The sequence below is a fragment of the Acomys minous genome, assembly GCF_964271855.1.
Source record: "Acomys minous genome assembly, chromosome: 18".
Taxonomy (NCBI): domain Eukaryota; kingdom Metazoa; phylum Chordata; class Mammalia; order Rodentia; family Muridae; genus Acomys; species Acomys minous.
In genome coordinates, this window is record NC_140501.1 from 7,240,334 (window position 1) to 7,255,634 (window position 15,301).

The following is a 15,301-nucleotide window of genomic DNA, read 5'->3' on the forward strand; positions in this document are numbered from 1 at the left end:
ATTGCTGAAGTTACTATGCTTTGGCCATGGGATGTGGAGAAATAAACGGAAACTGAGCGGGATGTTTCCTGCTTGTTGGCTAGCTCTTACAATGTCAGTAGGTGTTATTCAGGCTGCCAGGGCAGAAAACTCACCAGACATCTTACCTGTCTACGAACTGCACATGCCACACTACTGACTGGCCCATTCCAAGTGCCTATGGAGCAATAGTGGCATGACCATTATGCGATTAACCAACCACTTTCTGATTCGATTTAAGACTTCTCCATGTGAAAGAACCTGGTCACCTAAATCTCATCAAAAGCCCATAAGTGGGACCAGAGTGAGAAAGCTACTGCTATCAATTTGGGAACATGCTATGTAGAGGAGTGATGATGTCTGCTTTAGCCAGAGACACTTCTTTTTGCAGTGGGCATATGCTTTTCCAGAGATTCTGAGAAAAGGTGACTATTGAATGCTTATCCCTAAATGGGATTTCTATATCATCTCTTCCAAGCCTTAAGGAATTATCACAGAAGATGTTGCAGGAATAACATAAGAGCCAGAGAAAGTGGCAATAGCATTGTTGAACACCATTTTTCAGGTATGACATTGATGTTGTACTCATGAACTCACAGCAGCTATGATTACCTCTACAAGATTGGGCCATCAATATTCCTCATGTGTCAGCTGTTCAGCTGAACCTGTGCAGATCTTGTCTGCTGGACCTGTGGTCTGAGAGTCTGAAGGAATGGCGCAGACCACAGTCTAATGTTGTAGACAACCTTACTTTTATGTACAGTGTACTTTTATGTACAAGTGAGTCAAAAAAAAAAAAACCCCAATGACCCAAGGACAGATGTTTAAGTTCAGAAAAACATGTAAATAAAATACAGTAAGCACATACTAAATACTAACATAGCAGATCTTTTCCAGAGCTTTCTCAGGACAAACCACTTTAAACACATTTGCCTGGCACATACTGCAGATTATATCTGGCAAGGCACAAAAGCCAGGCAGAAGGGCCATATCCAGATTAAGGGTACACTGAGCAGATTGGATTCTATGGCTATATTCTGACATCCAACAAGAATAAATGTGTCTTATAAATTGAATGTAAATGCTTGTCATAGGAGGCATGAAATCACATGTAGGAACAATCCAGGAAACAAAATGTACCTGAAGTTAAAAAAAATTATTCTGCCTTTTTTCCTGGATCCTCTCTTAGAGTTCCTCAAGGCAGTGATCAGCATGGCTCATTCTTTTGACCATGTTCTGAAATCCATGGATGGGGAAGATGCTCATGAATCCCCATCTCTTCTTGAAATAATGGTACAAAGTGGTTGCTAGAGAAAGGAAAAAAGCATTTCTTCAATGTTAGAGCCAGTGACAAGCTGTGACTGTTCCTATAAATAAATGCTTACCTGTGCTACTGTAAGCAACCCTAGTTAAACTCATCAAAGTTCATCAAAACAAACATAAACAGAGATGAAAGTTGGTAGAAGGAGGGCTGATTGGGGAAGGCAAAGAGATCAGTGGGAGCAGGAGCAGGACGAGAGAGGGTAATGAGGAGTGGCTGTTACCAAAATACATTATTACATGCATGAAAACCTTGTAATAAAACCCATTATTAAATATAATAAGCAGTCAGGATTTTAGAAGCTAATAGATTCGAGAGTAAATAAAATGATCAATGTGGTGGATTGACCTTGGCCTTAAATTCACTCTCTGCATAATGAGCCCTTAAATCTTATCAACATCATTACATGTGTCAACATACTAAATGTTTTCCAACACATTTTGGATAATATTTAACTTCTCTATAATGTAACTTAGTATTTTAACTGACCATCAATTGCAGAGTAAATAGTCATTTTTTAACTGTTACCTTATACAGACAATTTAAAACTTGTTTATTTTCTCTATTTCTGTCTGTTGGTTCTCATTGAACAGCAATGATATGATCACAACCTCACAATGAAATAAACAAGAAAACTTACCTTAGACTTTCACAGCCCTGTGAAAGGCCATGCTGATGGGTGTAAGATGGAATCTCACATATTTAAACACAATAAAGGCAATATACAGCAAGCCTATAGCCAACATAAAATTAAATGGAGAGACTCTTAAAGCAATCCCACCAAAATCAGGGACATGACAAGACTGCTCTGTAGTGGATGTAAACATGTTTTTGTTTACATCCAAGGATGGGATGTGAAACTGCTTTGTGAGAGGGTGTGTGATGTTTGTCCTGTAGCTGCCTATGACACAGTCATGATCTTTGCCAGTTGAAAAACATCCTGTATCTATGAAAGAGTATAAATAACAAAGGTCAATTACTTTTGCATCACTTCACATTACTTGGCTGTTCATCGCTCCTTTTAGAGAAATGCTCCAGAGAATGCTTGTAGGTCCCATCTGCTGCATTTGCTGAGTTGCTGGTTTGCTGTTTAATGGGTCTCCTGGAATCCTTATGATGAGTGGACTCGCCCCCCCAGGAACTGAGTCTAAAAATGTTTACTTCCACTGTTCCTATTAACCTCCTTTCTGTCCTATCTAGATTAGGTGGGTTGGAAGGGATTTAGAGGCATTAAAGAACATTAAAGAACACCACATGACATAGGATTTTAAAAGATCAAAACTTACATTGCCTATTATCACCATATATTTTCAATATAATAACTGAAATCCTAAATAGAGCAGTGAGACAGCTATTGGAGATCAAGCGGGTACAAATTGGAAAAGAAGAAGTCAAAGTATCAGTATTTGCAAATGATATGAGAGTATACATAATGACTTCAAAAATTTTACCAGAGAAGTCCTACAGCTGATAAACACCTTCAGCAAAGTGGTGGATTAAAAAAAAAAAAAACTAAAAAAACATAAATCAGCAATTCTGCTGTATACCAATGACATGGGCTGAGAAAGAAATTAGGGAAACTATACCCATTGCAATAGCCACAAATAATATATAGTATCCGTATCTTGGTGTAATTCTAACCAATCAAGTGAAAGACCTGTATGGCAAAAACTTCAAGTCTCTGAAAAAAGAAGTTGAAGAAGATATCAGAAGATAGAAAGATCTCCCATGCTTATAACTTGATAGGGTTAATATAGTAAAAAATGGCTGTCTTAACAAAATCAATAAACAGAGTAAATAAAACCCCAACAAAATAACAAGACAGCCCTTTAAAAAAATCTTGAAAGATCAATTCCAAGCTTCATATAGAAAAAAGCCCAGAAAACCCAGAATGGCTAAAACAATCCTATATGATAAAAGAACTTCTGGAGACATCTCCATCCCTAACTTCAATCTGTACTGTGGAACAACAGTACTGAAAGCTGCGTGGTGCAAGCATAGAAATAGTCTGATTGGTCAATGGAATTGAATAGAAAACCCAGAAATAAATCAACATACCTATGGAAACTTGATTTTTGACAAAGTGGCCAAAGCCATACAATGGAAACAAGAAAGCATCTTTGACAAATGATGCTGGTCTAACTGGGTGTCTACATGTAGAAAATGCAAGTAGATCCATATTTATCACTCTGCACAAAACTCAAGTTGAAGTGCATCGAAGACCTCAACATAAAACCAGACACACTAAATCTGTTAGAATAAAAAGTGGGGAAGGACCTTGAACTCATTGGCACTTGGGGACAACTTCCTGAACAGAACACCAACAGCTCAGGCTCTAAGATCAACAATTAATAAATGGGACCTCATGAATTCAAAAGCTTCTATAAGGCAAAGGGCACTATCAATAGAACAAAAGGACAGCCTACAGATTGGGAAGAAAATCTTCACCTGACATCTGACAAATGGCTGATATTCAAAATACATAAAGAACTCAAGAAATGAACCCCCGACAAATAATCCAATTAAGAAATGAAGTACAGAGCTAAACAGAGAATTCTCATCAGGGAAATGGAAATCCATTCCGTTTTTGTACTATTCCCAACAATATCAATGTTTTTCTTTCTTTTACTGCCATCTATCTTTCTTGAACTTTAATGAAGATAAGGAAAATTTATACCTTGCCACTTTAGGAGATTGTGTTAGAGGATGTGGTCTTGAAATTTTTCATCTTCGACAAATATTCACTTAGAACACTCATCTCTAAACAGCATCTCTTCCTCAGATCCCACTGGAGCCTCAGGGCTCAGGGGACCCAAAAAGAGGAGGCAAAAAGAGCATCAGAGCCAGAGAAGATGGAGGACACCAAGAAGACGAGGCTCTAAGTCACCATAATAGCCATGTATATGACCATACAGATGGTTCTGAGAGAGCAGGGCCAGGGCCTGGGAGGGTCTGCATCAGATGGAGCTGAGAAGGTGGACAAACGCCCCAATCCCTAACCCAGAAGATATCTACAAGTAATAACCTCTAACAAATGAAAATTTAGTTATTCCATGGGAGACTTACTGGGGGAAACAAACTGCTCCTAAGTGTAGGCTGCATGGCCAGCCATAGATGGCCAACAGAAAATGAGGCCAATAGCATATTTGTAGGTTTCTTGTCTCATTTAAAGGCTTTTTAAAAAGTTTTTGTATTTTTCTTCTTTCTTTTACAGTATAGGTTCTTTGTCTATATGTTATCCCTTCCAGTGTTTTTATGGGATTTCCGAGTGTATCAACAAGTAGATTTGTGGGTTTTTTGCTTTTGTGTCTTTTTCTAGGGTACTTTTCCTTGTGTTTACTAGTTTTGTCCAAGTCTGACCTACTAGTTTCTCTTTTATCTTATTTTATTTTATTGTCCTTTAGGAGCATGTGTATTTTCTAATGAGAGATGGAAAGAGGATGAATTCCGATGAGAAGTATGCAGGGACAGAGGGAGGGGAAACCATAATCAGGACATATTACGTGAGGGGGAAATATATCTTCAAGAGAAAGGAACACTTAAAAAGGAAATTGCCCTGGATTTTAAGGTGGTCCCACGGCCCTCCTAAGAGACCATATAGGAGGGAAGCAGGAGGGACAGGGTCCGAGGTCACACATGGCTGCCGAGGGGCGCTACATGTGAAGAATGCTGAAGAGCGGCTGTGGAAGCCACAGGAAGAGTGGACTACCCCTCGGAGCTTCTAGAAAGCACGCGTGCGTTTCCTCAGTCCCTTAACGTTAGCCCCGTTTGACCGAATTGCATCCCTTAATTTTCAGAGCAATAAAAGCTTTAAATAAAACCATAAACACGTTTATGTTATTTTAAGACTCAGTGTTTACAGTAATTTGCTGTAGCATCTATGAGAAACACGTAGACTTGACTGAGTTTTGGAAAATGTAAGCATTCGAAGCTGCTCTGGAAATGCAGAGGAGGAGCACACACTAAGCTGTCGCCATATTGAGTGGTCATTGAAATTATTATTTTTTCTAACATGGTACCTTAAAAATCTTAGTGAAAAGACTAAATCGATGAAATAACAGGAGGGAACTAAAAGTGAAGAGCCAGATTCCCAGACACTAACCTTTCTAAGAATTAGCTACATAAGCATTTGGCTGTTAGTAGTTTTACTCTCTTGTTCTCTTCAGGGAAGCCTGTGATTCTGGTAAATGATCCTTCTTCAAAGGCACAAAAATTTAATAAGACCAGCAAGGAAAAAAAAGAAAAAAGAGTGCTCTGTTAATCCTCCTGTTAAGGCTTCCTCTACAAATCCAATTCTTGAATATATGACATTTTTTTGAAAGCCCAACATCCATGACATTTTCTTATTGCAAAGCAGTTATTTAAGTAAAAGATTAAGCTATGTTAGCTAATGAGAGAGAAGCTGTGGAGACCTACGCACTAAAACTGAAGTGAAACAGAAGAATAGGCTTACTCAGTTTGTTAATGCCATAACAACGTATCTGCTGTTAGATAATGTACAACGAACAGGGGTTTATTCTTTACAGTTCAATGTCACAGTGTCACTTTCCAGCAAACACCTCTTTACTGCGTCCTCCATGGGGGATGTTCAGGAAGAAGTATAGCCATTGAGAATGCACTCTGGCAAACTTGCTTTTATAAACAAACCTACCGTCTCATTAGGGAATGATGTCATTAGTGAAGCAATGTCACACTGAGAAAACCATTTCTGCAATAACAGTATAAATCATCCATGAGGGCAGAATGCTAGCAAACTAATCGCTGCTTAGCTAGCCTGTCTTCTAGCCTCACTGCACTGGGGTTCAGTTTCCAATGTATGAATGTTAAAAGAGGCATTTAAGGCATCATGCACCCTGTACGATACAAATATCAAGTCAGCAAGTGTTATAAAACAGCGACGGTATGGCCAGCATCTTTCCATATGTTATGATCAAACACCGTGTCCCAAAACAACTTAAGGAAAAGCTTACTTTGGCTTATGGTTTCAGAGGGTTAGAGTCCATCCTGGCAGGGAGACATGGCAGCAAGCAGGAGTCAGGAAGCAGGGTGTTTGTACATTTAATTGTTTGCACAAAGTAGAGGAAGAAAGCAAACTGGAAGTGGGGTGTGACTATACTCTCTCGAAGACTGCCCCCAGTAACATACTTGCTGCAGCAACTAAATCTCCCCAAACAGGGCTACCAACCGGGGACCAAGTGTTTAAATGCCTGAACCTTTGGGGGACATTATGATTCAATTCACACTATCCTTGGATGTGAAGATGGATATGAAGCAACTGACAAGTCCAGGATTCTTGGAGTCTGCAACAGCATCAGGGATTCGCCTCAGACATCCTTGTTATAATGTTATAGACCTCATGAGGGGGGGGTCACTTTAGAAATTCTATAGGGCCACACAGCTTCATAGAGTGGCTCATTGTCTTAAACACTGTCATTCTACAAGGCTGTCTGTCTTAGGGTTCTACTCTTTTTTTTTTTTTGAGGGTGGAATTATTTAATATTATGAGCTAGAACTTTACATACATGGTTTATATACAGTGGATACTTTATAAGTATTTGAAAAACAGATAAAATGTTTCAAACATTCTTTTTCTTTTTCCGATTTTTTTTATTAATTTATTCTTGTTACATCTCAATGGTTAACCCATCCCTTGTATCCTCCCATTCCTCCCTCCCTCCCATTCCTCCCTCCCTCCCATTTTCCCCTTACTCCCCTCCCCTATGACTGTGACTAAGGGGGACTTCCTCCCCCTTTATACGCTCATAGGTTATCAAGTCTCTTCTTGGTAGCCTGCTATGCTTCCTCTGAGTGCCACCAGGTCTCCCCCTCCAGGGGACATGGTCAAATATGAGGCACCAGAGTACGTGTGAAAGTCATACCCCACTCTCCACTCAACTGTGGAGAATGTCCTGTCCATTGGCTAGATCTGGGTAGGGGTTTGAAGTTTATGGCCTGTATTGTCCTTGGCTGGTGCCATAGTTTGAGCAGGACCCCTGGGCCCAAATCTGCCTATCATAATGTTATTCTTGTAGGTTTCTAGGACCCTCTGGATCCTTCTACTTTGCTATTCTCCCATGCTTCTCTCATCTAGAGTTCCAATAGGATGTCCTCCCCTCTGTCCCAGTTTTCTGGTACTTGAAGACTTTCATGGAACATGCCCCTGGGGCTAGTATGCAGATATAAATGAGTATATACCATTTGACTCTTTCTGCTTCTGGGTGAACTCACTCATTATGATCAATTCTAGTTCAATCCATTTGTCCACAAATTTCGAGAATTCCTTGTTTTTAATAGCTGAGTAGTATTCCATAGTAATGTACCACAGTTTCTTTATCCATTCTTCTACTGAGGGACACTTAGGCTGTTTCCATGATCTGGCTATTATGAATAAGGCTGCTATAAACATGGTTGAGCAAATGTTCTTGTTGTGTGCTGGAGCATCTTCTGGGTATATTCCAAGGAGTGGAATAGCTGGGTCTTGAGGAAGCCCTATTCCCATTTTTCTGAGATAGCACCAGATAGATTTCCAAAGTGACTGTGCTAGTTTGCATTCCCACCAGCAATGAAGGAGTGTTCCTCTCTCTCCACATCCTCGCCAGCATGTGGTGTCGCTTGAGTTTTTGATCTTAGCCATTCTGATGGGTGTAAGATGGCATCTCAGAGTTGTTTTGATTTGCATTTCCCTGACGACCAAGGAGGTTGAGCATTTCTTGTGAAGAAACATCATGGCCACAGAAACTTTTAGAAAGGAAACGATTTCATTGGGAGTGGCTTACAGCTTCAGAGATTTAGTCTACTGTTGCCATGGCAGGAAACCTGGCGTCATGCAGGCAGGAGTGGTGCAGGAACGACAGCTGAGGGTTCTATGGCCGGATCCGCAGGCAGCAGGAAGAGCCGGTGAGCCAATGGGCCTCGCCTGAGCTTCCGAAACCTCAAAGCCACCCCTAGTGACACACTTCTTCCAACAAGACCACAGCTCAAATCTTGTCGCTCCCCATCAGTCTGTGGTGGCTATTGTCATTCAGACCACTACCCTGTCCGATTTACATCTATTTTTCTGATGTATCATCCAAACATTTTTTTTTTTAGACACAAAGGACAATAAAGTTCATATAGGTCGCAGCTTCCTGATTTTTAAGGTGACTTGCCTAGAAAAAGGAATACTCTTCTCAACTAGATTTCCCACCCCTTCCCCGCTGTTCCACTAACATTAGCTCGGCACGTAAGGTAGACATGGAAGCTATCGCAAGCCGTCATGATGAGTGAGTTCTTTCTCTAGGTAATCTAATCAGCTGTTAATTACACCCTTTCATGACGTCTACGAAACATATCATTGTCTGTCTTGAGGGTGAGGCTTCAGTCGTGAGTAAGGACATCAGACATGGTTCTCGTATCTAAAAGGGTGATTGGAAGCTAATATTTACTGAGCAACTTGAATTTTTCTGTCATATTATATATACTCATCCAAATGGAAACTCCTGATGCGACCCTGTAACTGTGCAGTGGGAATGTTCTGATACCTGCCTCCTATAGCAAGAGTCAGAGTCACAGTTCATTTTCTCAGTGTCAATAATAGGGTCCTGGGCCTATTGTTTCGTTCTGTTTTGCCTACTTACTTTATGACTACTTTGTTTTCAGGTTTACAATAAATATTGACAGGTAAAAATTATAGAACATTTTTTTCCTGTGATAAAATTGAGTTTAATGGGTACGGATAACCAACAAAAGCGTGCTTTTACATATTAAGTTAAGCACAGGCATAATTCCATGCATGTGAGGTAAAATATATTCTGGGTCCTTGCCTACATTTAGTTTTTTACAATAGATACATTGTGTGGAAATTGTCACATTTTCTCAAATCTGGAAAGTAAACAACTGTACCAATCAACATCTTTTATGGAAATGTTAAGTGAGAAACAGTAAACAACAGTAACAACAGTAAAATGAGAGTAGGATGGCCTATTATAGTGGCAAGAATCCTACTTGAAATACACATTTCATGCTTAAGTTGATTGACTTCTGCTAGTAAATAGCTTTCCTTTCGTATGCTGACTACACTGAGCAGAAGGCTCATGGCTAAGTCACCAGCGTCCATCCCTGAGATCTAATCTTCTAGGCTGGGAAAAGATGATGAGCAGTGGTGTTCACAGAACATATCTGCTCTTCCCGCACCGGGTTAGCAGTTAAGTAGTGCCACACACTTTCTCTTCCAAGTAAAATCAGCTTATCAATTAAGACAGATTACTTTATCTCTTATTAATTGAAAAACTAGATATTCATTATCTCATCATGAAGAGCACTAGAGACAGCCTTTGATGTCAGACATTTCAAAGATGGAATTTATTTTAGTGAAATGTGCTTTATATTTCAAAGTCAGATCATAAATTCATGATTGAAGATGTGAGAAATAAAAGAACAGTTTCCACTCTGTTCTCAGCAAGGTCTCCATGTCTTTTATATGAGACGGTTCTAAAAAAAAAGAGGCGCAGGAGGAGACCAGTGTTCAGGGCTTAGAAACAGCAGTGCCATAAACCATTTCTCCTGACGTAACATCTTTATAGTAAAAACTCTGCTATAATAAAATCATTGCTGAATTGTGTTTTTATGGCTACATATTTTCCACAAAGTCTCGGTTAAAAATATTCCGGGGGAGGCAGAAAAATGTCATTTGTGTCACAGCATCATTCTCTGCCTGTCAAGAAAAATGGAGTACAGTTGGTGACAGTTTTCTGTTAGTTCTAAAGTTTGATTCACAAATGTACATGTTTATAATGCATTTAAAAAGAAGCATAGTATTTTACACTATCCACTTGATAGTATTTTACACTATCAAGTCATGGTTATAAAAGTTACCTTTATAAGTTGGAAACTATCTAATATCTACTTCATGATTCTGTAGAAGAAAATGCTTCGAATCACTAAACCAAATAATAAGGAGACAATAGTAATAAAGGTTCTAATTCATAATATTGCCATATAGTTGGGGGGAAGTCACTCTTTTTTATGAAGTTAAAATGTGTCAATTACATTCTAGTGTATTAATTTGTGTTATTCTGCTTCTAAAATTTAGATCCATATACTGCGACAAAAACAAAAATCTTGTGATTTTGGGTGGCTCAGCTAACTGCATACAGAAGTTCCCTCTACATAATGGAAGTTACTTAATAGTGGCGTCCAGTATATGGATGTACTCAGTCACACGTCGTCTGGTGCACACATTCATATGCAAATTTTACCCAGTAGATGCAGATCTGTCTACACTTGCTATAGGCTCAGGCAGTACTCCAAGTTAACAAAATGAATCTTGAAGATAGGCTTACACAGGCAGGTGGCCAAGAGTTAAAACGATTTCCTCTGTTCTTTCTAAAATCTCTCAGATCCTACTCTCAGCCTGGAGCAGCTCTTGAGTTCACATTTCTTCTCCATCTCCACCAGTTCAAAAACTCCCCATCCATATGTAACATCCTTGATGCTGTACATATTTCGGCATTTTCTACATATATTTAAATGGCTACAATATATTAGTATATTAATGTATAATACACTGGTATAGATGGATTGATACAATTATCTCACGTAAGACTATCTTCTGATTACAAACAGTAGACAAACAACGTTTCAGCTTTTCATACCTCCCTAATGTCATTTTTCTCTACTGAACTCTCACATTTTAACTCTTCAGACTATCAAGAAACCTCTGAAGGACCTGCACTGTTTTGGGACATTTTGTCTTGCTCACCTCCCCCTTTCTGCCTTTGTTTCCCTCTTGTTGTTTTAATGAGCCTGTTCTCACTAGTGGTTTCCTCAAGCCAATATTTTGCCTCCTTTTGTTTGGTTGGTTTAGAAAAAGTGTAAAAATACTTTAAAATGGTCAAAATAAAAGGATTAGGTGGACTCCAATGACCTAGTCTTGCTGCTACTTGCTAGCAGCCCTTTGAAACTATCTCAGTCTGTCACACACTCTGTGTCTCTTACTAAACTATTTTTAACTCAGTAAATTGTAGAATAGTTATAATAATGCAGCTACTTACCATGCTTATAAACAAAAATAAACATTTTGTCTACTGATACATTTGATTTATGCTTTTAGAAAAATATGGTTTCAAAGATTGCCACTTTATTTTCCTAAAAGATAGTAAAATATTTGACATCTGTCCCAGTTACTTTTTATCATTAACTTTGTTGGGAGATGAAAAAGCTTAGTGTCTCAGAAAGGAACACACAAAGGAAAAGTAATTGAGCAGGGCAATTTCCTTTTGTAAAAGGGGGCACTAGAAGCCAAACTGGGCTAATGAATATAGTGTTCTTTTATCTATGACCTAGACGGTGAGAGAGTCTCATCCCACTGGTGGAAGCTCAGTTTAACAATCTGATGTAATTGGGTTAATTGGTGCAAAGGAGAACCGAGAAGTCCCAGAAATAAGGGAACTGGTTGGGCTAACTAACATCAATACATGCATGCATACATACATACATTCGTTCATACATACATACATACATACATCTAAATATATAACTTAGTGTCACCTGGGAAGAGGGAACCCAAACTGAAGTATTGTCCAGATCAGATTGGCCTATGGCAAAATCTGTGGGGAAGTTGCCTTGGTTGCTAACTGACAGCTGGCAGCCAATCCCACTGTGAGCGGCATCATCCTATAGGCCTGTGGTTGTGCACTGTAAAAGAACTACAGCTGAGTGCAAGCAAGGAGGTTCTGCTTCAGTTCCTACTTAAGTTGTGGTCCTGACTTGCCTATCTGATGGGTTGCAACTTGGAAATGTGAACAGAGCAAAGCCTGGCCTGCTCTCTCCTGGCCTCTCCTCTCCTCTGCTTTCGGTCAGAGTTGTCAGACCAACAGAAAAGCAAATTTTAACACCATCTGTCTGCAAATTCAGATCTATGAGGACAGTTCCTACCTGTGAACAAAAAAAAAATTTACTAGATTTGAGCAAACAAAGCAGAAAAGACAAACACAAATAGAGATGTCACACTAGATTCTGGGCCATGAATTTGTTAATATATTCACCTCTCTTGGCAAACTTGTTTCAGCATTAGTGATGATGATGATGATGATGGTGTGTGTATGTGTGTGTGTGATATGTTGTATATGGCACTGTATGGCTCTGTCTATGATATGTTCATTGTGGGAAACAGGCTGTACCCCACCTGTAGTGATGGCCCTGCTCTAAGTTGAAGAAAGCAATGTCTCTCATGTTGTACCTTTCCCTAGATGACAGCATTTCACAAATCATCCATTGGCTCCATTTTAACCTCAACTGCAGAATAAATTCTACATCTTCTTTGCAAAGACACCATCTCCTCCCCCATAGGAACTATGTGGCATGGCCTGATAAACAGCTTTTTCCTATAAGCAAACAGGTACCTGATCCAAGGCACAAAGGCCTACTAAAACCACATTTTAAAAAAGCTTGGTCCCTGAATCTATCAAACAACAGGCCAAAAAATGGGTACCATAGATGCGGTAATGACCAGGCCATCATTGACATATAGGTAGTGTGTGCGTGTGTGTATGTGTGCATGTGTGTGTGTGTGTGTGTGTGTGTGTGTGTGTGTGTGTGTGTGTGTTTTGTATTGAGACACCAAAAGGCAGAGAACTCCTAACTGCCATTGGATTTCACCTCCACATAGTCTCCATTGATTGAAAAGGTCCACTCAAATCGCTAGCTATGTGCCTATCTTGGACAGGGTCTGGCTACTCTCCTTGTCTGATGCTCCCAATTACATTAACATTAAACCAACTGGAATGACTCGTTTTTTCACTTTAGTATCAGCTGCCTTCCTTTGCCTCCTGATATGCTGCTCTGAATTCTATATCATCTTTAACCTTTCTGTAGTCATGTGCGTATGTGTGTGTGTGTGTATTTGTATGTGTGTACATGTATGGTATATGTTTGTGGTGTGTATGTGTGTGTGGTATGTATGGGTGTATATGTATATGTGTGTGCATGTAGTATGTGTATTTATGTATGTATGTTGTATATATATGTGTGTGTGTTTATGTTTATGCAAATATGTAGTGTGCATGTATGTATGTGCTATGTATATTTATGTATTATTTGTGTATGTATTGTATATATATATGTGTACATGTTGTATGTATGTGTGGTGTGTATGTGTATGTGGTAGGTACGTGTATTGTTTGTGTGTATGTGGTATTTCTGCGTGTGATTTGTGTATGTGTGTGGTGTATGTGCATGTCTGTTTGTGTAAGTGTTTGTGAGTGTGTAGGTAAAAATATATTACTGTATCAAATGTAATGTGTAATTTGAGAGTTAAAACTAAAAATTATTACTGTAGTTAAAGAGCCTGTAATTGACAGTGGCCATATCATTGAGGAAAATCAAGATTGTTTGGTAAATTACAACACATAAAACTGATGTAACTTGTGAATTTAATATTCAGTGAAGTCTGATTTTTTTAGAAAGACAAAAACATATTTGTCTCTGTTTCTGATATGACATACTCATTACACATGCATACGCACCCCAGAAACACATACACACCCACCACACATGCACAGATACACATACACACTCACTACACGTGTGCATACACATAGGCACACTTACTACATATGCACAAACACACATACACACTCACCACACATGCACAAACACACATACACACTCACTACACATGTGCATACACACATGTACACTCACCACACATACACAGACACACATGCACACTCACCACACATGCACAGACATACATGCACACTCACCACACATGCATAGACACACATGCACACTCACCACACATGCACAGACACACATATACACTTACTACACATGTGCATACACACATGCACACTCACTACACATGCACAGACACACATCCACAGTTTTAAAGACTTTCTGGCTCATTGGTAAATATGCAAAATTAATATTTATGTTTTTATTCAGGTTTAGGGCTTACTGTTTTGGAAACATTTTAGCAGTTTCAGAGGTCTAAGGGATTCTTTGTGAAGTCACTTGAGAAGTCAGATTTTTGCACACATATGACTCTTGAGTTTTCTAATCCTCAGATTGTATTTCTTGATGCTTATTACTTTCCCCCCTCTTATTTAAACATTTCAAGAAATGCCTAAGCAGCACTGAAACGTAGCCTTTACTGACATGGAGTGCCTACAGAGTGCAGTGGTAGCTCTACAATTAAAGTCACTGGCTGCTTTTCCAGAGAACCCGTGTTCAATTCCCAGCACCCACATGGCAGCTCACAACTGTCTGTACCTCCAGTCACAAAGTGGCTAATACCCTTTCCAGCCTCCTCAGGCAAGGGACACACATGTGCAGGCAAAACACATGTACAAATAAAAATAACAAGTAAAATTATACTTTAAAACTTTTCTGACACTGGTGTTTCTGTATACCTCCATTCTGTGGAGTGTGTGTGGTGTGCTTTGCACAATAAGATAATTTATTCGACCACAGTGACAACAGTGATTAGAAAACTGATTTTATGCTGTGACTTCTTGATGATATCTGTCAGTTAGAGAATAGAAATACAATCTCTGACAAGTGAAAAGTGACAGCAAATCTGGCACGTGTTTTCTGTTTGTCTTGTTTCTATTTATGCGCTCAGATTAATTAAGAATGTTGTGTCCACTGATAATAGATAGATCTTAGAGATCTGAGTTAGTCATTTCTGTGCTCCCGGTTTGCTTTTGACCTTTGCTGGGGCTGTAAAGCCAAAAAAATTATCAGTGTGTTGTTGATCTGTCTACATGTCCACATTCCTGAAATTGAGAAAGCCCTTTGTGACCCCACAGTTTAATTGTGGAGTGCTCTTTTGGTTATGATGTATTACAATAAATTAGATTTTAATCTTTTTCAAATCAAGAGTTCTGTCTGGGTTCTTTGTCAGATTTTCTGAGTGTATCCAATCAGACGTGTCCATGCCTTTGGTTATACTTGGGCTAGGCCTCTTCCCCACCACCCAAG